Genomic DNA, 25,528 nt, shown 5'->3' on the forward strand with positions numbered 1-25,528 from the left:
GCAAATAGCAGCATTGACCCCAAAAGCCCACAAGTTTAGAAGTCTTTAGCATCGTTTCCTTGTATGGTGTTATGCAACAGAAAAGTCAGAATAAAAACAAGAATCCTTCCTGAAGTGCAAGTTGTCTATCATATTTTTAATGACCAAAGTAAGGAAAAAGCTTTTCAAAAACCTCAAGCAAGTTTAGCTGCTGTATCACTTAGATTTCCAAGTGGTCTCAGAAAGGTGAAGTACACTGAGACATAATGGCTGTTACTGGAAAGAATTACATCTACGCTTCAGTATCGTGCCTTCTGTCTGACAACTGTGATACATCCTGTGGAAAATGGGCTGGATAGCTTTCAGTTATTTTAATCCGGTTTTGTAGCGGTTTTCAGCAAGAGGGAAGTAAAGATTTTTTCAGAAAAATAAATGCAGCTTCAAAACTTAACAAAAATACAATTTCTTAGAGGAACTGATAAGCCAAGGATTTAAACAACTTTTTCCTTCCTGAAGAATATTAAGTGAATAGTAGGGAAGACAAAGTTCCCCAAACAGCTCAGTTACTGCCCTCAAGTGATGTCCCGTAAGATGAGCAACTTTCCCATGAAACTTATAATAGAAAACAATTTTTTCTGGAGTTTGTGGTTTACTTTGAGCAGTGCTGTTGCTTTATAATTTCAGAATTGTTTCTTCCCATAGACTATGAATGTTAAATTGTATTATTGTAAAAGATGATTAGTTGTTGGTTCTGTTTGGTTTTTTGTTGTGGTTTTGTGTTTTGTTTTGTTTTTTTTTAACTGAATAGGGAAGTTTCCTGGATCTTGGGCAGCCTTGGTTATCCAGAAAACTGATAGACTAAAAGTCTCAGAGAACAATGAGGGCGAAATGCATTGATTGAATACAAGTAGGAACAATCTGCTTCAAATCTAGCTGGTTAAAAGCAAGGAGGTTACATAGTTTCAGTCACCCCACCATTTCATAAAGCTGTTTCTTTGCACAGATGGTTCAGATCACAATTCTGTCACTGACACACATTGTTTAATCATCCAAACCAATGATTAAATTATCATAATTGTTATTCAAAACATGTGAGTCCTTTTATGATACGCGCAATGAGAATCGTGCTCCTTTTTCCTATTTGTCCTTCATGCCAGCTGGTCCTTCCTCCTGACCTCAAGGGCTGATGCAGATCCCATGGCCCTTCAATGTCAGAGGGAGCTCCTGCTGATTTTAATAAATGCTTGAGTAGCACTGGTGCCTGGGCAGTCCTGGCCTCTCTCCTGAAAAAGTAAAATGTTAGCAGCATTTTCCTTCCTCCTCCACTCTGCTCTACTCATGTAAGAGGTTGAGGAATCATCATGAGTCTGCCGTGGTTGAATGTGTACTTAGCTCCAGTATCAGGGTTCTTCATTCAACAAAGCACTTGAACATTAAGCAATTTTTAAAGCCTTTTCCTATACAATAGAATCCTTACAGGCTTATGTGATCTTGACGTGTCTAGAAATTGAAAAAGGATTTTAAAGATGACATATATTTACAGAATTAAAGCTTAGGAACTTTTAATCCCCTAGTGACTATGTATGGAGCTGGTCATGGTAAATTTCCCCCTCTTCCCCAAACATAACAACAATTATCATTATGCCCTCTTGTATTTCCTCTGAAGAGATAACTACTTGATATTTCCTTTTGCTTTATTGCATCCTCTCAGATACTCTTACAAAAACAGCTTTCTTGCCCACTGCCCTCTTTTTTTCTCCTAATGTGAGTGCGTAGGTCACAGGATGCTTGGGTGTGAAACTGTATCTGTGATGTATCCTGGTACAGATTTTCACTTGACTAAGCCTGATATGTCATAATTTAACATGCTTAGTTGTTTATGTATAACACAGGCCCTGGTTTAAATATCTGCAGTTGCTGAATGGGTGTCTGATTCTATGGCTCTTACAGCAACAAAACTTCCAATGCTGAACCCAGCTCTTTGTGAATTTCTTCCAGCGTTATAAGAGAGGTTTAAGAATCCTAATTCAGTCTCTGAAAGCTGAAAGTTACTGCTTAAAAACTCCAGGCAAATGAAGATACCTCTTACCCAGGAAATAATTTATACAGGATACAGTGCCCTGGCAGTTAAAATACAAATGCCCTGCAGAAAATGAAACTTAGACTTCAGGGGGCTTTTTCGTCTTTAGCATGGGTGGTAGTTAACAGTATTCTTCATGTTAACCTTCTTATGTATGCGCTGGGTTGGGGAGGTATATATGGGAGGGACCAAGAGAGGAAAAGGAGATTTAAGTTAGAAGCCAGCTGACAGTTTGCAAGAAACTCTGTAAGCTCATATCCTGTACTCCTGCTTTATTTACGTGAATTCCCACTACCTAGGTTTGACCATTAGAAGAGAGGCTATGGTACACAGTACGTGACAAGACTGAGTCCCAGTGACTGGATGTTGCAGCTACCTTCATGTTGTGAATTCATTTTACGTGACCTGCAGCTTTCTGTAATTGATCACTTCTGGGAAAAACCTTTCCCCTCCACATGACAAAAAAAACCTAAACCTCAAATGTGCAGTGGCTGTCTCTTAAAAAAAAGATGAAGAGAAGACAGCAGTGCACTAATTTTTTTTTTTCCTTTTCTCCTTCCAGCCTGCTCTGTTTTTAATACATAAAGAGCTAAAATAAGCGGGTTTAGATTTTCCAGCTAGACATGATTTTGCCACGCTAACTCAATTTAACACAGCGGGAATGTAAAAGGTAAGCACGTGCCCAGTGCTGAATGTGTGTTAGGTGTTTCTCACTGCGTGCGAGGGGTTGAGATTATTTTTGACTTAGTTTGTGCCCTCTGTAGTTCCTTGCAAGATGGTGGGGAGAGGAGTTTGCGCTTCGTAACAACTGAAGGCATTATGAGGTGCTGTTTGGCAGCTCACCCATTTAGGACTTGAATAACGTTTTTGTCCTTAGAAAAAAAGCATTAAAATAGTCCAGGATTTCTTGCAGTTGTCCAGCATTCTATGCAGTCTTGGCCCTACTATTTCACCAATTTCTGAGTCCGAAATTATTATTCTGTTTAACTGGTAGCTCATTTTTCTTGTGGAATCACTGTGGGGTGTTTTTATGAAACTCTTGTTTTCTTGTTCAATGACCTGCCAGTTGTAAGATCAAATGGGAAAGAAAATTTGACCTAGATGGCACAGTGCAAATTTTACCACCATAGAAGCACAGCAAGAATCAGTATGAGAATCACCTCAAATGTATATGTACACCTTTATGCTTTATGTCTGAAACAATTATTTAATTTAAGTTCTGTGTGAAATCTGTTCAGATGATCACTGAAAATACCTCCATGTTCAAAATTAGTAGCACGCGCAAAATAAAACTTGTATGTAAAGTCCCAGAGGTTCTTTTTCAAATTAAGCAGATGTCACTTATAAGTATGGGAATTTTTAGGTCACCACTTTGATTGCAATTTTGCAGATTTTCCATTGTCTCTGTCACAACACAGCACTTTTTCATTGTGGCTGTAATGAAATAAATGGAATGGTGAAAAGACGCTTAACCAAAAAAACTTGGTAGCACAGTCTGTAACAGATCTTCTTTAACGGATCTGTGCTTTAACCATCAGTCAATACAGCTTTCTCCAATAATGGGTTCCTGGGTATTTATTTTTAGAAAATCTTTGCAATTAAAGCCAAATACCACTGCTTTGTGGGTCCTCCCTTTTGGATTAAGGGCATAAATAGCTGTTTCAGCTATCATAAATAGCAGAGATGTGAAATGTTTTAGAGAGTCAACTGCCACTATTGTTTATCAGAGCTGTTCCAGGTCTGGGGAGAAAAAAATTGAATGAAGCCAGAGCTAACTGATGTGAATAGGTGCTCTCATTCGTTTCTGGCCTGTTTCGTTTTATAACACATACATAAAACTACAGGAAGAGGTCTTCAGGCTGATAGGGTAAAGTGAAGTTTATCTCAAAGTCTTTGAGGTTCCTACTTATAATCAGCCATCCAGTACATTTTTTTGTAAGGACTCATCAAACCTCAAGAGCTTGCGAAGGCCAGGATGACCACTTCAGATCATGATGGTCGGGTGGTGGTTCAGTCTGGAATTTCTGAATTGGCTTTTGAAAACAGAATTCATTCCAAAATCCCATGTGATGACCAGCTTTGAGGATGCCTTCCTCCCTGACAATGCTGATGTTAATCCACAGATTTGTCATGCCGCTGCACTTGGTTTATAGATCTTCCCACTGGCCCTGGTCCATCTGGTCATGGAAGTTACTCCCTCTCTGGGGATGGGCCAACCCCTGTTCTATCTTAGTTGTTTCTGGCTTCCAACCTCAAACATCTGGTAATATAAGGAGAGATGATAATACAAGAGTCATCTTGAGGTGATTTACTGTTGTCTAAAACCCTTTTGGACGCTGTGGACTTTACGAAAAGTTGGTTTTGTCCCAGATCCCCTTTGAAGTCACCAAAGCTAGGACTTCTCTGTCACTTCTTGGACACTTAAGTTATAATGATAATCCTAATTGCACCTTTACTCCCTGGGTATGAATATGAGCAGTTTCTGCAGCGTAAGTTTAGGTTTTAAAAAAACCTAATACATATATTTTTACAGAACGTAGCACATAATCTGCACATTTACATGTGAGAGTACATATGTGAACATATTCACGTGCCCACACTGGTTGTTATTCATATCTCAAGTTACTTGTGAACCCCAGAATGTATTTGACCACATGGCTAAACTGGTAATGTATTAATTTTAAGTGATGCAACATAAGGCAATAAATCATGATGATGATGGGTCTAGGGCACAACGCAGAGCTGTTCCTCTCCTTAGGTCATGATTTTTAACAGTTGAGTTATGCCTTTATATACGCTGCCTTACACATGGTGTGAAGTCAGCCATTTTTTCAGGAGCTGTGACACATAGATCAAGACATATCTTTTTGGTTCCGGTACAGATTTCAGGACGGAGGAACCAGGTTGGTTATATTTTGACTGTGGGACTTGCAAAAGCTGTATTAAACTGCTGTTTAATAAACTTGCAAGAGTTCTATTAAATTTCCTGCTCTCACAACTAGCTGGCCGTGGTCCTTTCGTACCTTCTGCCCTGAGAAGACTGTCATCCACAAACTTTCCCAGCTCTGACTTACCCCCAGTGCATCTAACACTGTGGAGGCATTAACCGTCCATTACACGTCTGGCTGGAAGGTGGAGCACAGCTGATGGAATATAGGCTGTTGCTTTTGGATAACCACTGTTACCAATACTTGCCACAATGTTTGGCCGTGCCACCAGGGCACCAGGGAGAGGGCTGTGTGTGACATTCAGGGAGAAAACATGTGGAGAGAACCGGGACAATATGTGGAAATACTGCCAGGGATGAATCAGAGCTTGATGTCATAAGCCACTTCTTATTTATCAAAAACAGTTGTAAGAGGGGCAGATGTGCTGTTCAGCATCTTGTTTCTGTTGCTCCTTGTTCTCTGTCATCCAGCTATAGAACACTAACGAAGAGCCTACTCCTAATGCTTTTTTTGTCAGTTATCCAAGCAATCAGAGCCAACAGATGCTTTTTTTAAAGTAATAGACTCTCAGAAACTAATGCAAGTTTGGGACTTGAAAGAGCAAAAGGTTTTCATTATGTTTTTAAAGCAAATGTCAAATATAAACTCTTTTTCATGTCCATATAAGCCCAAAGGGCATGGAACGCCTGCTTCCTGCCAAATCTGGTATTAACTATGGCTATCACTTAGAGGGAAATTAAAACCATTTGGGTCTTTGTCCATGAAGGCTCCCCATGTGATTTATGAAGGCTCTCTGTAGATTTATTGCAACTTCGGTTCACGGGTTTTCAGTGCATGTATTCAGGATGGTGCTTCAGCGACGGGCCGATCACGTGGACTTGAATGCAGTTGTCCAAGGGCCTCATTTAAGTATATGCACAGTGGCGCCGGGACCTAGCTGTGGGTGTGTGCCCACACGCGTGGTGCGAGAGAGAGATGATACAGGAGATGAGTGAGTTCAACCTGGGGATTTTGACCTGGATTTCATACAGCTGTAATTTTGCTGAGCAGTTAATCAAAGGGTTGTATTTTTATCCTGTCTTTAAGGTATTTGGAACAGTTTGTTCCTTGCCTTTGTGCTTAAGCAGGGGAAAATGCTGCTTTGTGCCTGAGTGTGTTTGATGGGCACCGTAAGAAGAACTATATTCACGTGAAAATAATGATTGTGAGTATAGCACTTCACTCAGCTCTTCCAGCGCCATGGCACCAGTGGCAGTGCTAACCTGAGGAGGGCTGAAGTCATGCAGAAGGAAGTCTGGTGGCCAATTTTTGCCCCGAGCTCCTGTGGTTGTAACTTGCTTAAGTAGGAGAAAGCTGAGGTTCGCAGTTACTCTTGACACAAAAGCGTGTCTTCTGTTAGCTGCTTACAAGATAATTGATCCATAGCATTTCCCTGAGTCAGTCCTAACTTATCCTGTTGACTTCTGGGTAGTTTTAGTTGCATCAAGTGTGTCCCCACCTGGGAAAAGAAGAGAATCTGTTGGCCGAAAGTGAACAAAACCTGCTGGATTTTAGGCTTTGTGGTGTTTAAAACCAGGGATCTGAAGGCAAAAGCTGTAGCGTTCTTCACTGTGGAACCATGCCAGAACACTACGGGGATAGCTTTTCTCTCCTCACCCTTCATTTGGAAGGAATTCCTATTTAGGAACGTGTTTACACACGTAGCATGAAGACTTTCATGATGTGAGGGTCTGTACAAAAGGAACAGTGACAGACCCCTCAAAAATAGTGATGGGGCAGCATCTGTGTCACCAAACCATGACACTGCTGTTTTCCCCACAGAAAAAGGAGTGTGTTTTTAATGTAGCAGCTGGGATCAATGAATGCACTGAACATCCATAAAAGGAGAAGTGGAAGAATACTGTTTTGAAAGCAAAAAGATGTTTTCCTCATTCATCTTATTTCTCACTTGCAGTCCATCTTGAAAGGCCATTGATGCTAAATATTCATTATAAAATGTAGAATTAATTGACCAGAACCAAGTGCTTGGTTTCGTTGTGGATGGCCCCATCTTTAGAGGCAGAGGCTCTTCTAGAAGGGTGGAAGCTGAGCCTTAGGCAGCTCTGACTGAGACAGAGCTTGTGTATTCTTAGGTTTTGCAGCTCTGTTGAAGTTGTCAGTGTTAACAGCATTGGAATGTCATTCAAAAACTTAGCAAACCTGAACTGGTTTCAGTAATGTTGGAGGGCATTAGATGGAAAAATGAATTGCATGGAACTCACCAGAGAACAGTATTTTCAGCTTAAATTGCTTTAAACTCCTTTTAATTCCAATTTAGAGCAAGTTAGTTGCAGAGGACTGGCTCACAAGCGTTGAAAATATAATCTTAACCTTTTGCTGAAACATGGTGAGAATGAGAAAATAGGATGAAAATGATTAACCTTGCCACAGGATTGTGCACAACATACTTTAAAGTGGTAGCTGTTATGAAATACACTGTGGATTTAATAATTTCCTTGTAACTATTCATATTCTCCCTGTTGCTTCCACATGCCGTATGAATTTTCGTTAAGAAATTTATGTATTATACTTTGTCACAAAAAATAAAAGCAAGGAATAAATAAATAGCAAGAATCCTTCTATACTGCAGTTGCATTTCAGTGCTATCTTCAGTGTTTTGATCAATTATCAGCATAACTTTTTAAAGCTAAAGATGCACTTAGTTAAATTATTGCCTTCAACACTTTTGTATCTTGGATGTGACTGCAAACTAAAACCTGGCTTATACTTATAAAACGCGGACAGGACAAATATGAAAAGTGCATTTTCAGTCGATGTTTCCTGAGAAGAAAGGTTTGAGTTGGGAGTTTATGGTATGAAGCTGGGATCGTGACTTGAGTAAGCATCGATTCACAGGGATTTGACACAGATGAATGGACTGCTGGCTGCTGGATTCTTGAAAATTCTTTGAACCTCCATTTTTGGCTAATGGTGGGGGGAGAATCACATTTTGCCCTTCCTGTAATAAGTCAGAAAAAAATTGCCACAAGGCATTCCTCCTCTAAAATCCTGTTGGCAGTTTGGGCCATTATACGGAAACTGCGAGCCAGGATTAGAAAGGAAACCTTGCCAAGAAATCCTGAAAATAGAAAGCTGAAAAACATTACTGGTGCTGGAAGACTTACAATTCTAATTACTTTCATATTGTGGCCTTAAACTCGATGAAGATCAGAGTGCATTGAGAGCATTCTTCTGAAATACTTGCTGATTTTTAAAAAACTTGCAAGCTGGACATTGAGCTATGGATCATATTCTCCGAAATGCGAAGAAATCTGACTGCCTCAGTATATAAGGTAAAATTAAGAAAGCCTATTACAGAGGCAGTTTCCCACCCCTGCTCCACCCCTTATACTGTCCTTTTAGCTGAGGGGATAATTGGATTCTGGAATGCAGAGGAATTTATAGTTAAACCTCACTTGATCCAAATATTAATACTGTTTTCTTATTTGAAGGGGATAATTTTGCTGTAAGCTACATCTTAAAAAGAAAACACAATCATGCTGAAAAAAATATTTAATAAATAAATATTTCTAACACTTTTAAAAGGCTGTGTATTTTCACCCTCCACATGACTTTTGCTTGCTCTGTGTAAGCTATTTTTCATGTATGCTCTTGTAGACTAAATATTGATCTAATAGAGTGTAGGGATTATAACCTGTTTTGTTTTTCTTTTAAATAACACGTGAAAATGTTTAACTGGGACATAGCATCGTGAGCTGTGCGATACCTGTGAGCCTAGTTCTCACAGTTGAATCTAATAGAGTGTAGCGTTGCTAGAGCCAGAACATCAACCCCAGATCTTTCATTAGGAAAGGCCTCTCTGTAACTGGTCCTTGCCCTTCTGATTGTTGCCACTGTTACTGATCTGGATATCCCTGAATAGCTGTGGTATCCTTTTGCAACGTGCGTTGCTGGTGGTGAAAGTTTTCCAGTGCTGGGAGGGAGGTGTGGGTTGAGAACATTGTGCTTTCCTTATAAAACTAGGAGTTGCGGTGGTAGCAGCAGCCGCCAGTGATTCTGCCCGGCATGGGTCCAGCACTGGGACAGAGTGTGAAGCCCCACAAACAAACAGGGCCACATGGGGCCATTTGGAATTACCGTGCATACCTGCACCTGGGACACTCTTGTAAATGCCATGGCCTCTCGCTATGTGATACAGAATTGATATTTTTGATTTCTTTTCATCCCTTGCCCCCCCCTCAAATTCCAGATAGATGTAGCAGGGTGGGTGGTGGGCTGAGAGACAGTTCAATGGCCATCCATCTAGTTATAATAGAAAGCGTCAGCTGAACACAGCAAATGAAGTCTGGCTCCTGGAGAAGTGGATGAAGGCAAATGAATCCTAAGAAGAGTTCAACAACATGTTTTCTAACACTTCAGCTCGTGATTAATCTATCATAATTAGGACTAATTACCAAAAGAAGAAAAGGGAACATCAGAGTTACGCTGGTATAGGGCCACTGAAGTGAAATGTTCCACAGTGTTTGTATGTGATGTGGTCTGCTCTAACCAAACCCTGTGGCAGTGGTAGGTCAAGGGAAATAGCCGTGGAAACAAATATGAAAGTCTTCTGGATGCTTTAATTAGGTCTAATACCTGGCCATGACAGTTTTGTCAGAGAAAAACAAAGGAAAATGAGTCCCATTGCCGCTGCCTTCCTCCTGTTCAGCCTTTCTCTTCTCTCCACCCCCAGCAATGCACACGGTGTTTGCTATGGGTTTGCTTGTTGTGATGTACAAATGAGTTGCTATGGGAAGTCAGAAGATATCCCTCTGAAACTGATTCTGGAGATCCTGAGAAACGTTTCACTGAAACTGTGATCATTTACCCAAAAGTTGGCTGTTCCTGTTTTAAGAATTTAATTTGCATTGGGGGGTGGGGGGCGGAAGGACCCTGAACTACAATATATTCACAAATTAGAAGGAATAAACAGATTCTGTTCTGTTTCTAATTAATTTCTATTTTTTATTGTACCTTCTTTTTTTCTTTTGCTTTAAAAATACATCCTGCTCCAGCAGACTTGAATTTTCAGTGAAAAAAAATATTTAATCATTTCCTTCCTTTTCAGCTGTTGTAACTGTACTCTGTGAGTTACTACAGGAAGGGTATCTTATTCCTGACTTCCTGATCTGCCTGCAAGCTGATATCCGGTGCCCTCCTGAAACACGCAGTTTTGATTGCTGGTCCACCCAGCCATGCCGGATTTATGTAAACAAGGTTTATACATCTAAAGATGCCAGAGAAGCAGACGTTTTATGTTTACTCGGGATCTTTTTGCATCAGGAATTAGAGAACAAACAACACATCCAAAGCCACATGCCTTCTTTAATTGCACCTATATTAGATTTGGTGAAGGATCACCGTTTTGTCAAGCAAGAGATTTTACTGATTAAATTACTGGCTGGTGGCTGTGCAAGCAGGCTCAGTCCTAAGTCTCTTTTTGGCTCTCAACAGAAGGAGAAACTGATCTATAACAGATACTACTGTTCCTTTTGCTTTCTTCCTACCCCATCTGTGTAACAAAGCTGCTGCCTGATCGCTCTCTTGACCTTAAGCCTTCTATGACTGGGAGAGCGGAATAAAAAGAGAGGGTAGAGTAGCAGGGACTCTGAAGTAGGAGTACATGGATTTGTATGTGGAGATTCAAAAAGGAAGGGAGATAGTAAAGGAGATCTTGAACAGGAAGGACGAGATGTTGAATATGAAAGCAAGATCTGCAAAGAAAAGTAGAGAAGTGAAACAGAAAAATAGCTGAGGAAATCAGAGATGGGGTGGGGAAGATACCAGGAGAGGGAGCAAAAGATGAGAAACCGAGACGAGATAACTTACCAGAAGCTGTATAAATTTCTGTAATATGTATGTATTGGCTTACATTAATATTTATCTAAAAGAATCTAGGCTTCCTACTTAAGTATCCCAGAAGATGATTTATTCAACCCATGTTAAGATTAGCTACTGCTGTTTGCTGACTACAGAGGGAGCCGAGACAGTTTAAACTTGAAGGCCAGCTTTTAGCTGGCAAAAGTTTGGTAAAATGATTTCTGCTTAGTGTATTAGAGTTGGATATTTCTGTTTTAAAAATTGTAAAAGATGTGGCTTTCTTAGAGAGAAGAGATGTTGGCATTCTTGTAGGATCAGAATGGAACTGTAGGTCGGCAGCCTTACTGGTGGGAAGGAAAAATTGTTTAGGTCAAAACAATCTAGCTTGACGCTTACACTTTCTTTTCACCTGCGTGTGAAGAATATAACAATGTTTGGTTTGTGTGTGTGCTTTGCATATCAACTCTAATTCCTTTTCGGAGATCTTGCCAAATTGTGAGGGTGTAAATATAGGAAAGGTCTCTGAGCATGAAAAAAAAATAATAATTGTGATTACATATGAAACTTAATTCTGTTAATAAGCTGTCCCAGTCTCCACACTTGCAATTATGATCTCCCAAAACTCTAATTCCCATGACTGAGAATAGAAACCTTAGTTACTCTTACTCAGGGATCTTAATATGTTTCTTTGTCATCTGACTGCTAATTATTTATCTAGCAGCACTGAAAACTATGGGCTTATCTTCCAGTTGAGAAGGGAAATCATTGCTTTGAATTCAGTTGCGCTAACCTGGGATGCTTATGGAAAAAAACATTGCTAGTTGTTTTTCAGGGGAGAAATGAAGAATTTTTCACACGCACGTTTGCTTCTGCCATGTTTAAATGTGTGTCTTCTAGTGTAGGTGTTTCTCAGTCCCTGTTGTTTCGAAGTAAAGTATTAGGAACTTTTCTTTTCAATTCCCTGAAAAAGTCTTGAGCCTCTGAGTAGGGACCCACCAGAAAATGTCTTCTTGCTAAAATGCCGCAAGTAGTCTTAGGCACTCACAAGGTTTAGGTTCAACTGACTCCATTTGTGTACCTTCTTACTTGGAAAGCCAGAAGTATATGATGATGTTTGCCTTGGCTGTGCTGACACAAAAAAAGCAATGTGGTCACTGTGTATGTGAAAGATTAAAACACCAAAAAAGTAGGATATAGAATATTTCCATGGGAAATGAAAGGATTAAGTAGGCAAACAAAATTTTACATAGGACAGAAGAATATTTACTGGAATATATGGCCTCAGGATTAAATGTTTCGTACTCCTCTCTACATCTCTGAAGACTGAACTGCACAAATGAAAATAGCACATTACAGCCTGGCAGCCATCCTGACACAGATTATCTGAAAACCTTTTCCTGTATGATTCCAGGCCTGCGTTTGATGATTTTTATTATGAAGCCTGTAAAAAGTGAAATGCATTAATGTTTGCTGGATCCTCCATATAGCAGCTTTGCATAACCAGTTCTCTGGCCAGTTGTGCAGCACGCTCTCGTAGCCCTTGTCCTGTTTGCTGCGTTCATGCAGCCAGCACCCTCATCCTGACTGAAGCTGTGGCGGTGGTTTTTGTTGCTCAGAACAGCATCACCTTGTTGTATGAGCATCTATCAGGTGCCAACTCTCTGACCTGATCCTGGGGGGAGTTGTTATGGTTTGAGAAACCCATAACAATTTATTGTTATTTAGACAATTATTCTATCACCCGATGATCCATCCCTCCCCACCCGTGAAGGATAATAGGGGAAAACAAAGAAACACGAGGGTTGAAATATAAATAGATTTAATAGGATAAGACTAAATAATTAACAATAATACTAAAGAATCCAGTATTGATCCTGATACTAATATAAAGTAGACAAGGGTTTTACTCAACCACTTATATCATCAGGAAGCTGTGTGCTCCCAGCATTGGACAGCAGATGTTGGACACTGCCAGCGCTATGGCTTCAGGAGGACGGGAAGGGCTCACGGGTCTGGCACCAGGGCAAGAAGTTCTCTGGACCACTGCCATCAAGGGAGAGAGAGAACTACACAGCAAAGTTTCTGATTTATATTGAATGTGATGTTCATGGTATGAAATAATGGTGTTGGCCAGCTTGGGCCAAGTGCCCCAGGTCTCTCTCCTCCTCACCCTGCACCTGGCAAGGCTCGAAGACACTGAGATCTTGAACGCCATGTAGCCTAGCTGGCTATAAAGTAAATATTTTCATGAATTTGGACACCAGAGTCTTCTAAAAGTGCAGTTTCCCCAAGCATGAGAAGAGAAATTAGTCCTGTGTTTTAGTCCTGTGTTGCTCAACCCAGGACAGGAGTAAAAACACTTATATATAGAAGAGAGCAGATGGTTTTCGCAGGGTTAGCGTATCAGCTATCATCTGCTGTTGCGGCAGAGGGGGAAAGAGGAGAGGCTCTGAAAAGCCCAGCCGGCAGCATCCTGCCCGGCCGGCGAGCCTGCGCTGCCGCCACGGGAGGGCGCTGCGCTCATCCCGCGCCACGGGCAATTACCGGGCACGGCCTCATTGCTGGGAAAGACGTTTGAAGTTTCAGGAGGAAGCGCCTCTTCATTCATTCATTTATTTATTTATTTATTTACTTATTTTAAACATCAAAACCGTAGCTCCTCCTCATTCTAGGACTAATTAAAGGGGCTCTCCTTTTAGTTGTAGGCCAGTATCTACGTGTTTATATGGTTTCATAGTGGTTACCATCAACAGCTTGTGACTTGATCTCCTTTCGCTATTACTCTGTCCTTTTCAATCTCCTTAATTAACCGTCGCTGCCTCTTGTTTCCCTCTATATGCTTTTACTTTCCTTTTTATCCTTATTTTTCAGGGTGACTGTGTATTGTTTTATTTATCCTGTACCAACCACCTATATTTAAGATAATGGTTATGTAAATCAGGAAATGGCAGTATTAAGGATGCCCATGCAAAGAACCCAAAGGATAGCAAAACCAAAACCCAAACTCACTACCAAGAACAAAGGCAAATATCTTAGGCCTATAAATAGCTCTTGATGTCTTGAAGTCAGTCTCCTGAGTGGACTCTCTGATGAGCAAGGATGTGCTCACATGATGGTGTTCTTTTGATGGAGGCATGATTATAGTTTGCATCCTCCAGCTAACTACTGTTTTCAAGAAATCTGAAGGAACCATCCAGGATTGAAGTTGCTGAGTTTAAAAACTACTAGAGAAGACGCTAAAGACAGAGATCTAAAGCAAGGTGATTTTTTTGTACTCAGAAGAAATAGTTATGAAACCAAGCTAAAAATAGAAGAAAAAAAGACAAATGCATTGTGCAAGGCCACCACAGCCTGCTTTCTTGCACTTAGACATTTAGGATCTGCTACTTCTGACACTACAGCTTGCTGTGAACTTTCAGCTTGTCATAAGCATTAAACAAGCACATGTTTTATAATAAGCTGGAAGGCTTCTGGGAATAAATGAACTCCTCCAGCAAAAGCTGAGTCAGAAAAATATGGCAAACTTGCATGAGGATGCTCTGTAATAGGCATGTTTAAAAACCTCAGGCAGTTCTACTGCCACTGAGAGGTACTTTTTAAGAGGAGTAAATATAAATACAACACAGTTACATCCTCTTTCATGATAATTAAACCTTTATTGCTGTTAAACATTTTTATAAAGGATATCCAGGTTACAGGCAAAAATGCTATTGGAATCTTTATCTCATTGTAAAACTTCAAGTAATTTTGCTTTGATTTTAACTGCTCTAAGCTGATTATTAGAGACAGTAAAAGATTCACCTTTGGAGGCAGCTGACATTTGACCCATCTATCCATCAGTGAGAAGAAAGCTGTTGACTGGCAAGCCTGAGACAGGAGTTGAAAACTCTCTCATCAAAATACTCACTACAGTCTCAGAAATTAGGATGATTTGGTTATACATCTGAATGGCCTCACTGGAAGAGAAGGGCCAGAGTCACTCCAATTAATCTTTTCAAGGACATTCTTTTCTCAAGTGTCAGCCATAATTATCTGCATTTCCACTGTACTAAGAAAGTGAACACTGACACAATACACTGTTGGTTGTGTCCTTCACATTACAGTCACTGGTATAGTTCCAATGTTTTCCCAGTTTCCCATGTAATCAACTGAGACACACCTAGTCAGGGGCACGGTGTATTCCAGATGTCAGCAGGTAAATCTGTATTGCAAGTATGTTTTTTTTTTTATTGCTAGTTGCTACTTCTTTCTTTATTTTGTTATTTATGTCTCCAGGTTTTCTTGGTGAGAAAGATTATTTGTGTGAATAGAATAAGAAAACTGAATGATGTTTTACCTTTCTGTGTCATTTTAAATTCTTTTCCTTCCTCTCAGTCTTTATTCAAAGCGATTTTTTTTTTGTCCTATAGTGCAGTGAAGGACATTGGTCTTGAATATGTCTTTCCTTGGTGACTGAAATTAAAAGGAACGTGGGGTGTGTCAGGCTATATAGCATGAGCTGAATGGAAGCAGGTGGTTTAAGACATGCAGTGGCGTATCTTAAGATACACAAGTTGTACACATTTCATAGCTGCCTATGGAGCTGCAGAAGAAGGTGTCACAAACTCTCTGTGGAACACCCAGACCCTGCTGGCAGTGTTACAGCTGTCTGTCTGCAGCACTGTAGATGCTGAAGTCCAAAGAGAGGTGGCATAAATACTTCAGCACCAAAATGTGCGCAAATTACTTAAACCATTGTAAAGACCATTGTTCAGGGAAGTTTCTACTCTGTTAGCTAGTTTGTTTCTTTTCCTAGATTCTTTCCTCTAAACACTGGCAAAAAGGTTTTGTAAAGTATTATTTATCTAAAAAACACACCAGACTAAACAGGAGTTAGCCTTATTGCTAAAAATCAAGGTTAATCGACGTTTAATATGAATTTAAATAAATCTGAAGTAAATATGAAATCTGATAATCTGGAGAGAGTGCTAAAAACTGAATGAAGATCAAAAAGAAGAGAAGAGCGAGATGAAGAGAAGAAAATTACAAACTTAGCAAGGGGGGGATGATTTAAAATGACTGTGCAGATACAGGCATTTATGCAAATACAAAGGCTTGAGCTAAGTAAAAGGGCAGATGTAAAACAAAAATAAATAGATAGAAACTAATGTAGTTCTGCTTTATGTACTGCCCAGAGTTTATGTGCAAATACTCTGGTGGCAGAAAGGCTCTGAGGAATACTGGCCTTGCAGGGCAGGAGGAAGCTAGGAGTGGATTCCGGGTAAGATGAACTGTGCCGCTCAACTAAAGGATGGGCACATTCGTAATTGGCAAAAAGTTGGACACCAGCAGAAGTAAATCAGGCACCATATACATCAGCTCTAAAAGCAACTACATACATGGCGATCAAAGCTAGTAATACATCAAAGATAATAAAAACATGACATAAAGAAAGGAACCATAGTAAATACAGAAGAAATAAGAACCAGTATTGATTCCAAGGAGTACTCATGGTGGAAAAGATAAAAAGCATAACAGGGAATTCCACTAGAAATGAAAGAGTCACTGTTGGGTAAACCTTATTTCAAACCATAGCACTCTTCAAAATTGATCAATTAGTCAGTGACTCCAGACTAGTTATTTACATGATTCCCTGATGTCTCTATCCATATCAAGGATGTTCTGGAAAAGGGACAAAAACTCCTATCTCCAAAATTTTGGGAAGTATTTTAATCCTAAAATTAATATGTAGAGAAGTTCCTCTTTGTATGGAGAAAGGCAGTGGCTGACAGGATGGGGCTTACAAGACCTGGCATGGGTTAATATTATGCTAGAAAAAAATGTTGTATGCAGTTGTAAAGTCAGTCTACTTCACTGTATATCACTTTGAGTGAAAACTCACTGGAAAATGGCATGATGCTTTGGATATAAGAATAAAGACATGGATTTCATTCTACCTCAAGTCACTGGTATTGTGATTAACTGTAAGCAAATGCTGTGATCTGATCAGTGCTGTTCTGTGATCTATGCAAAATAACCTTAATACAGCTCTTACTGAACAAGTGTCTGGTTTGAGTGGTTATTGAAAACACAAACTGAAATGGTGCTTATTTATTATTTTTGGCATTTCAGCTATTTCATCAAAATGGTCACATGAGGCTGAATGGGCTGAGACTCTGATGTAACCCCTCTATTGAGTAACCTCTGCTGCTGGAAGTATCTGGGCAGAACAGTAGTAGGGTACTTGCACTTACACTGGTGACTAAACCTGGCCCTGGGATCTAAACCAAGGAAAAGACAGTAGCCTTCCCCTGGACAAGGGCATTCCCATTCTTCACTTGAGTTTAGTTTCAGATATATCATTACCAAATGTTGAACATGGAATCCCCTCTGCACTCCTATACATTACAGAGCAGTAGTTAGTAGAATTCCTCAGGGCACAAGAGTTAAGGCTGCATGGTGTGCACACTTGAGGTTTCTGTGGCCACATTTGCAAACAATAAATGTTGTGTTTTTATCTTGTTTCCCTTGGGGAACATTTTTTGTGTAATCTGCTTAAATGGTACAAGGATTATAAGTGTGTGTCTGTGTGTGTCTGTGTGTATAAATATATACCCACAATTTATCCCCAGGCAGAAATGTGAATAAATTGTTAAAGGTCAACAGTTGCCGTGTTGCTGAGCCAGTAGTAAGAGGCTGTCTTCTGATGAGCCACAGAATTATGCTTTCTTAGCTATGTTCACTCAGATAAGTTATCTGAATGTGACTGAAAAGTCCTCTTGAAGTTTGTTAAGGTGCTAACTAACATCTTAAGACATGTTTGCTGCTTATATTGTAATTTAATCCTAGCATGCATCATGGTGGCCTGATAACTTGGCTTCAGATGTTCTGTGAAGTTATAAACACAACACTGTGATCTCAAAACACAGCTTTTGGTGTGTTTCAAGTTATTTCAGTTTTGTACCTTTTTATGGGGGCTGTTTAAAATAGAACCCTAGAAGCCCACCAACCTGCCTTTTCTAGACCCTCTCTCCTCCACTAAACACATTAAGCATTGCGGCGGTGAGCATTAAAAGGGAAGGGGAAAAGCCTTGGAAAGAGCAGTCACAAAAATCTGAGTCATGCATTTACGCTACCACTGTACATTTGTCTGCTATGGCAGTAGGCATAGGAATGATCCAAAATAGCCATACGCTTGATGAAGTTTAAGAGAGAAATTCCCTTATCGCACAAGAAATTTCAGTGTGAGATAACGTCCCTTATTTTAGGCTTAGTTCTATTCTTCCTACTGTACATAGCTCATTTCATTGGTGCTGTTTTTGAAATAAAGCGAGATCAGGAAGATCCGGTGGTCTGTAAATTTGACGTACGTCAGCTATTCTGCATGAATTTTGCTGACATAGGCAAACAAGTAGATATGCCTTGTCATAGCAACTTTCTGTAGTTCTAGGCAACGTCTTGTCCTGCCAGCTTTGAGAAAATGGATGTGCTTGGCTGTACTATTCATCACGAGTCTTGCAATAGTTTGGTGTTTTTATAAGGTTTGTGTTCTGAAGGTAAGTAAATAATACATTAATCTCAGTTTTCTTTATTATGAGGAGAGTTCCTGGTTCTGGATAAAAGCTTGAAAATATGAACTCTCCTGGCTTACAAAACAGACGGCAAAGAAAAGGAAGTAAAATGAAGGTTATTATAGATGAAAGGGGAGTTAGTCTCAGAATTTTGACTTGCTCTACATTGTAAAGTTGGACTGGCACAGCCATGTCAACTGGGAGTCCTTTTAGGGAAAATCTCCTTTTCTAAACTCATGGAGCACTGCTGACAAAGCCTCCGTAGAGATGGAGTCCTCCTTGCAGAAGACTAATTCTCTGTGTGTGGATCATGTTGTTTGAATAGGTGGCTGTAGTGGCAGAAGAGACCCTTTAGGCCAGCACAAACTAAGTCTGTGCTAGGAAGCTGTGCGGGCCAAAAATGTGGGGTAGCACCAACTAGTGGTTCCCAAGCTCTGCCCAAGAAGTTAAGAGGTTTCCCAGGTGCCTGAACAGACCTAGAAACAGCTCATGACAGTGCTTCCTGCCACTTACTATAAGTAACATCTTTGTCTCTACTTGTGTAAGAGTGGCATAATCTAACAGGTAGGCAGAAGGCAAATTTTCAGAAACTATTATTGGGAATGCTGAACTGTAAAAGGGTGGGTATTTTGTCTTCATTGAGTACAATGAGACACTATGAGTACCAAAGATGTAGTGAAATTGTTAAAACATTCTCCATCCCTACGAGAGGTTTCAGTGAGAGAATTTTTTGTTTTCTATCCTAAATGTTTCTTGTCTGGTACTACGCTGAGATTTGGTATGCACAAGTAGCTAATGTGATCCCTCCCCTGTGTTTTATAATTGCTGCTGTGGTAAAACTTTTCCTCCTTCTCATTCCACTCTCATAGTTTTGGTTTGTCTTGCAGAGTTGAATGGAAGTCCTGGAAAGATACAACAGGCCTCTTGTGTCTCTTGTTCACACAGAGTAATGCTGTTCCTCTGTTCTATTTCGTTATAGCTAATTGGAGATATTTTCATAATTCATTGGGACTACAGTTACGTTACTGCAACTCTCCTGAAGTCATTGGACCACAGCAGACTTGAAACTGGTCTCTTCCCCTCGCCCTATCATTCAAAGAGGGGAGGAAACGAATATTTTGATTTATAAACTGTGGAGCATGGAGGGGAAAGGATACAGGAGTTTGAAACAGGATTTGGTGCCTGGACCCTGGAGGCAGACCTATGTCAACTCATAGGAAGATATTTTATTAAAAATTTGGTCTTGTTGCATCTCCCTTTCATAATGTACATTTACAGGTTAGGTTCCACTCTTTGGGGCTTCTTCTTTGAATCATGTCATTGTCAGTTAGAAAGAAGACATCATATTCCCTGAGGAGAGCAACTACCAGCCCTATAACCTAAGTAAATGATAGATGAGCCATTCAAATCTTAATGCTTTTGTGCAGCTGACATTATCATGAAAGCTGAGGAAACTTCCTTAAACTGGCGATGGTATGTAGGGCTGAAAAAGGAGAAAGGCAATAGTGGAGTGCCTGGACAAAGATTTAGGCTCCCTGGGGCACAGGACACTGGTTTTATGTGTTACAGAAACATAGCATACTATGCTTAAGAAGGGATAATTATAAGGAAGCCCTTGGTTAAATAAATTTCCTGTTTACAGTATTTAAAGAGTGTGGCTCTATCTACCCTTTTCTAAAGAATCTTATTTTTAAATTAATGACTAACCCCCCAATTCTCTGGCTCCATATTCTAGAAAAAAGTGGTGGCTAACCTGCAGTCCATGAAAGGTCTAAATGGACATGTAAACTCGTGGCTACTTGTCTACAAGGCATTATATGGCTTCACTGATAATTGGTAACTGATACTACTGGATTGTAACTGGGAGGTAGGATGCTATGCACAGGCTTGGAGAAAGCTTTCTTTCTTGTTTGGTTTAAGGAAATCCACCCATCTCCACTAATTAGTGCATATACATAGTAATGCTGTTCGTAGGCACACAACACATACAGCAGATTCTGTCTCAGAGCTGTTATCTCAAAAATAAAAAGTCCTCTATGCATTGTTCTGAGTTGGGCCCTGTTTCATTGCGTGAAGAAGGGACGTGGGGGTGGAGGAGTATATAATTTTGAAGCTCCCATGCCACCAAAAAAACCCATGGCAGTCGCCAGTGCTTAGGGTACACAAGGAGCGATGCACTGAGGTTTGATAAGGTGTGTTACAACATCATGCTCTTGGTTCTGTTTTCTTGAATTTTGCCTGGCCAGTTGCAGCAATTTTGTGTATGCTCTACACAAAATTTCCAGTCACGTTGCATTGAGTATATGGTACATGGCATTTGATTCATCCTTGCTTTCCCATCACAAGAGCTGAAGAATTATGCAGCTGATCCCTGTGTGTGGAACTTTTGACCAAGGCCTATGAAAGGAACTGATAAAGTTCTGAGAATAAAAAGCAGCAACTGTTTTATTTTTCATTTAGTTCTCTTTCCTACCACTTTTCTCTGTACCAAGTAACACTTGACTTCCCTCACTCAGTACCACCAGACTTGTGTTGAAACCATCTTCTGGAGTTGGGAGTTTTTTCTGGACTATAGTAGTGCTAGTATATGTTACACAAAGCATCCATTATACAATGCATTGGAGGCTTTTCTGCAGCCTTCACAATTTCATTTTTAAACTTGCCAATTGCAGTGTTTCTCCCTAGTTTCTTCTTAATACTTTTTTGTTCTTTCAAGAAAAACAAAATGGAGGAACAGTTCTAGGAAGCTGGAGAATAGCAAAATGCTTATCGGATAATGTTAAGTGACAAGCACCTTTTTATTATATCACAGGGCATTAAGTACTGGATGACATGAATATTTACACATACAATGCTCATTGTATCATAATATAAATGAGCCTACCTTAAAACTGCGTAGTCCTACTTTTTATGGTTATTTTCAGCATGCCTATACTATCCTGTAGTGGGCGATGTAGACATGCCGTTATTTCTGCCTTGCAAGCTGATAACCTGCAAAAATGCAATCATTTATTAGGAAAATGTGCTAAATTAGTACAAGGACAAAATGTTGCAAATACTGTGCAAGACTCCTGTTCTTGTCCCTTCTTCATAAAGAATCAGAGTACCAAATGAGAATCAGATTAATGATAGATTTTTCTGCAGCATACTGTGGGTACGGACTGAAGTTATTCATACAGTTTAGAGAGATTTTGTATTTCTCTTTTGGTTTTGTACCAATTGAATGTTTCAGAAGGTTAACGTATCTGCAACACAACCACTGGTGTGTTTGATCCGTCAGCAGATTCAAGATGAGCTTGTTCCGTACCAGTAAGTCAATGATGGAAAATAGGTTGTGTGGGTTGATTCCTGGAACGTAGAACATGGGGTAAGTATGGTCAGTTGGTGTGGTAGCTTGAAAATATATGAAATTGTGGCTTAGTGCCCAAAGTTGACATATGCAGGGGGCAGTTCTGTAAACAGTGCCTGAATTATATGATTATTACGTGTACAGCACTGCAGCTATAAGGATTAGTTTTACTGAAAATGAAAGAAAACAAAACCTAGTTACCAGAGAGTTCTGCTTTTTTCTTGTTGCAAATAAAAATGTAAGCACTTTTTTTTTTCTTTTTGGCACTGGCTCCTTATGGAAATAATTTTAAGATCTGAAGTTCAGGCTAAGTTTGAAATTGTTTTTCACTATCTTTTGTTAAGATTAAGCTATCATCTGAGTAAGATAGTTTCCTAGCAATTTTCTCCAAAACACAGCAGTAGGTTCCGGGAATTGCCTAACTTGCAGATACATAGAGAAGTGCTTCTGAAAGAATACTTGGTAAACTGCGTATGTGGGAAACTAATGCACAGTTTGGCAGTACTCTAAGGTACTGATTATAATTTATTTTTGTATTAGCAGAGTAATCCATGAACCGTTTTCTTTTGTCCTGAGGGCAATGATCGTTTTGCTTTAGATCAGATTTAAGAAAATCAGGGCCGAGCAATTGAATATTCTCTTCTATTACCATCTGTAGGTTTTTTATATTGTTTTTTTTCTATAAAGTACTTCACTTATTTTACAACTCTTTCATTAAAAATACTCTAGCAGAAAGGTAAAACTTTATTGGCTGTCTTTCTTATCCTGGGAAGAGGCCTTACCAGTGAAAGGTAAAACCATATCGCAACAAAATAAGCCTTGCGTGAAGAACAGTGAGCCTGTAGTACAGGCTGGGATTTGGTGGTTGTTGTTGATGCCAGAATACAGAGCTGCTGGGCAGACACTGTAAATTCTTATGCTACTGTTTATGTTACATAGCTTTAAGTAGTTCCAAAGAAAGTATTATTTTGCGATCTCCGACACTGCAGTCAGATTACAAATTTGTATTAAGTGGCTTGCATTGAAAGAGTGCACCAAGTTTCAGGAGCCTTCCTCAAGGAAAACTTGGTATCTCTCAAGTACTCTTGACACAAATGTCATGTGTATCTATATGCCTTATGAATGGTTATACACATAGCATACACCATCGCTACATATATTTTATGCAGATGAAATAATACTGTTTTGGTTTGGATTTGCATTATTTAAGCAAAATAGCAACAGGTAGATAGTACTGAAAACCATTTTTCTGTGTCCTGATTTCTGCATAACTCGCTCTCAAATTTCTTGGCTGCTGACAGGTGTGGATGGTTAGTTTCAGCTCAGTGACGATCAAATAAGCAGTCCCTCTTCATTTTGATTAAAAAGCTTTATTTGTTTACCTGATACTTTACTCAAATTTGGGTGCTTCTCTAGAAACCAGTAAGAATAAAGCACCACGCAAAATCAGGGGCAAGTGACCCCTAGCGTGTAAAAGGTATGAGTCACTACCATCACTCCCCTTACTCCAATCTTTGGTATTTTTAAAAGTGTTTGTGGTGTCATTAAAGTAGAAAGCAAGACTACTTTGATTAGCAGGTTAGCTTAGCAACTCTTTTCACACAGCAGATTCCTTGATTCAGCAAGTGTGTATCTGAGATGAATGTTTAACTTGACCATTAAGTACACCTCTAGGCAGGTTCAAATACACTTAAAGCTCTTTAAAACACAGGCACAGATTTTCTTTCTCCCTTCCTATTCTTCCCCATTCCTACGAAAAGTGAGGAGGGGAGGAATTCGGCATACAGAGGTGATAATTAGGGATGTAAACATATAAGAAGATATTGTTTGTCAAAGCTACGTGTTATAAAATTTAAAGAATGTGCAGTTAAGCTAACACTGTGGCAGAAACCCTGCCTGCTGAACTTCCTGATGTTGAGTCTTCACATTGTATTGCCAGTGGTATGCAAAAATAAATACTTTTTTCCTTTGTCTAGTATCATTTATGTGTAAAAATACATGCATCTGCGAGTGGATACCTGCATATATATGAAGTATTGCGAAAGCGCAAGCTGAAAATCATGTGTTAGAGCGCTAAATAACACGATAGTTTAAATTTTTAAAAATATAATAATTTCTGCCTTCTTTCCTTGGGGTTCAAGTTTTGAAACTTTTGTTTAAAAGCTAGAAGCTAATTGTAATTCTTTTTTGTTTTGTTAATGAAATTTTCAGGTAATCACGTGACACATGTCACGGGGCTTTAAGAAAAACACCAAATGTTGTGAGGCTTTGAAGGTGCTGATTGTGTGCACCTGTGCACGGATGATTACGAGCTTGATCCTGTTCCCAAAGTCTCTTGGCTTGATTTAGGGACACATTAAGTATTATTTAAATGTGAGCCATACAGTGGGATTATGCAGATGGTATTGATCCAGGAGGAAGTTTAAGAGAAGTTGTGCCTCAGAGAACAGAGGGATGCACGTGTCTTAAAAGGTTTGTAACACATGTGCTCTTTCTCTGCTTGGCACAAAGGGAGAGAAGAGATTTAAGAAGTGATGATGAGTAAAGGATTTTGATTATGTCTGGCTTCTAAATATGCTGGAGCTTTCCTAGCGATACAATATAGTCTTGTCTAATTGAGACACTAAGCATGTCTGGGATCTACTTTGTCATCTGTTCACTCAGTGTTATATTGCTCTCTCTCTATCTGTATTTGAATGTCTTTGCCTTCCATGTGGCTGTCTGTCTGCCTATTCTCATAATACGAAGCATTGCAAATAACAGCCTTAGATTTGAATTTTGAAGCCCAGCTCTGGGATCTCTACAGATCTCTGTTTCTTGGGGCTCTTTCCTCCTGAATGCAAAGGATTTACAAATATTAACCAATGTGTTGCCTGAATCAGCCAGGGGAAGTGCCTAGTGCTAGAATGGGCTGGCTGTAAATCTTGCCTGTAAGAGTAATAGCTATTCCTGCTTAGGATTTGCCTTCCACGAGCTTGCCTGGATCAAGCTACAAAGAGGTCACACCGTTATGGACATTTACATGGGGCTCCAGTCATAAGAGGGATGTTCAAATCCTTTCCTTTGTCTCCAGTGATATGCATCTACCTCTCAGATGAGGCCCCAGTATGATCTGGGTTAAGTTTCTCAATCCTATTAATTCCACTTTGCTTCAGTGATTATTTGATTTTTATTTTTTTTTTTTTGATGCAAAGAACGAGCCTCAGGTTATGCCTCGTTCAGCAAAGTTTCAGGGTAACTTTGGGGATGAAATCCTTCACCATAGGAAGGACATGAACTCTCATTTCTTGCATCTGGGGTGTGACCTGTGCTTTCTGAAATGCTGAGCAAAAGGACAGCGGTACCTCTGTTTCCTCACTGCCCTGCTCTTTGGCTGTTTTTGATGTCATGCCTTACCCCATTCTGCAAGCGGCAGCTGCTGTGACCCAGCAGGTACAGAGGACAGTGCCTGGTTGATGGATCCTACAGGAACTCCAGGTGCGGGGCTGCCCTTTCTTGAGCAACCTCAAGGGAGAGGTAATTCTTGGTGTGTAAACAGCATAAATGTCAGCGCGGTAAAGAACTGTACTTGCACAAACACGTGTGTGCAGCGAATCTGTAGCCTTAGGCAGTGGCCGAGCTGTGATTCTGGGGATCATCCTGGCTCCTCAGATGCTGCGCCGTGAAACTTGGGCCGGTGCAGGCCCCGCTGCACCAAACTGGTTACCGTGGCCGCTTCGCACGTGGCTGCCCAGGGCTGTTAAGCTCACTCCTCTGCCGGCAG

General features: G+C 40.0%; 1 protein-coding gene and 1 long non-coding RNA gene across 6 annotated transcripts in view; one reads left to right on the forward strand and one right to left on the reverse strand.

Moving 5' to 3' along the window:
- Positions 1-25,528, forward strand: part of TNS3 (tensin 3) — a 221,061-nt gene that overhangs the window by 4,520 nt on the left and 191,013 nt on the right. The gene's annotated exons all lie outside the window — the stretch shown is intronic.
- LOC134511553 (uncharacterized) lies at positions 787-25,518 on the reverse strand. The gene is made up of 3 exons (XR_010069903.1): positions 25,162-25,518; positions 21,301-21,407; positions 787-1,262 (listed from the first exon to the last, which is right to left on the reverse strand). It is a non-coding gene; the product is annotated as an uncharacterized LOC134511553 (long non-coding RNA).

Source organism: Chroicocephalus ridibundus, chromosome 2 (assembly GCF_963924245.1).
Source record: "Chroicocephalus ridibundus chromosome 2, bChrRid1.1, whole genome shotgun sequence".
NCBI lineage: Eukaryota > Metazoa > Chordata > Aves > Charadriiformes > Laridae > Chroicocephalus > Chroicocephalus ridibundus.